The sequence below is a fragment of the Mus pahari genome, chromosome 4 (assembly GCF_900095145.1).
Source record: "Mus pahari chromosome 4, PAHARI_EIJ_v1.1, whole genome shotgun sequence".
In the NCBI taxonomy this organism is placed as follows: domain Eukaryota; kingdom Metazoa; phylum Chordata; class Mammalia; order Rodentia; family Muridae; genus Mus; species Mus pahari.
Window position 1 is genome coordinate 132537669 of NC_034593.1, and position 1673 is coordinate 132539341.

General features: G+C 41.1%; 1 protein-coding gene across 4 annotated transcripts in view; it reads left to right on the forward strand.

Annotated features, from left to right (window-relative positions):
* Odf2l (outer dense fiber of sperm tails 2 like) overlaps positions 1–1673 on the forward strand; it is a 37372-nt gene that overhangs the window by 22524 nt on the left and 13175 nt on the right. The gene's annotated exons all lie outside the window — the stretch shown is intronic.

Below are 1673 nucleotides of genomic sequence, written 5' to 3' on the forward strand. Positions count from 1 at the left end.
AAAAAAAAAAAAAATCTGTGCATGACTGAGACTCAGGTCATCAGAACTGAAGAGGTGGGGCAAATATCTGTGACATAATACAAGTCAAGGATGCCAAACATTCCTTAAGACCCCACGTGCCTTCATGAAATTGTCTTGCTAATTCCAGATGCTAGCTCTACATATGAAAACAATAGAGATATTCTTAAGAGGAAACTTAAAATTGATTGCATAGACATAATGAGAATCTTCTTAGTATGCTTAATGGCATTGATTTAAAGTACTGACTACCATCTAGGGTCATTAATCACAGCATTCCTCTTTTCCTAATAAATAATGGAAAATTCAAATTTATTTACTTGAAATAAATGGAAAGAAACATATGAGGCTTGGTGAGCTGACACCATTGGAAGTGTGCTTGCCGTGCAAGCATGAGGACCTAAGGTCAGATCCCCAGGACCCAGCTACAAAGCTGAGTGCCGCAGTGTGCATCTGCACTAGGAGGTGGAGCAAACCCATGCCTGGAGCTCCTGGCCAGCCAGCTCAGTCTGTAGTAACTCATCTCAGTGACAGTCCAACCCTGACTCAGAAAATAGACTGTGATTAGAGAGGACATCGGACATTACACAAAAGTACACACACACATGCACATGTACACATACATACACCACAGAGACACAGAAGAACATGGTGGTTTATCTGAAATCGAATGTATGTCCAATGATAAGTTACAGTTAAGCTTTCAGTTTTAGAAATGTATCCAAGGAAAACTGGGAAAGACTGGATTACACAGATACTTGCATGATGGGAAACAGATTGGGCATTAAAGGAAGAGCTGTTATTAGAAGAATGTGAATTAAGAATAGTGATAGACTGGGGTGTGGTACAGTCGAAGACTGCGTGCTTGCCATGTTTGAGGCCTTGGACTCGGTCCCTAACACTGCAGGAAGGAGATAAACCAAGGAAGGAAAGAAAACGCATTGTAGACAAAGCTTAAGATGCAATAAAGTGTAGCAAATGGAGGGGCCACGTCTAGATGTGTTGGGTGAAAAATTCCATTGAGATCCCCAGCTGCAGAGCTGCAGGTAGGGAGATAGGCGTGGAGTCTGGAGGACTGTGGTACTGAGCACTGTGTCCCCCTGCTTGTTTGGGTTTAAGGCCTCAGCAAGGATGTCTCATCTGAATATACCATGTTGTAGCTGCTGGGCAGTGTATACAGCTCACCCGTGTTATTTGAATGGATTTTGGCTTGGTGGGAAGAATTATTGAAATGAGAGTTAGTCCCCACCCCCATTTATTGAAAATAGATTTTTTTCATATAACATATCTTGATTATATATTTTTTCTCCCTCTACTCCTGGTTCCTGCCCACTTCCCCTCCAACCTAGATCTACTCCCTTTCTGTCTCTCCCATTAGAAAACAAGTAGGCTTCTAAGGGCTAATAATAAAACATTAAAATAGAGTAAGATAAAACAAAAACTAACAAATCAGAATTGGTCAAAACAATTAAAAGGAAGGAAAAGAGCCCAAGAGAAGGCACTAGAACCAGAGACCCACTAGTTCACACTCTCAAGAATCCCATAAAAACAGTAAACTGAATCTTTAATCTTGGCCATTCTGACTGGTGTGAGATGGAATCTCAGGGTTGTTTTGATTTGCATTTCCCTGATGGCTAAGGATGTTGAACATTTTT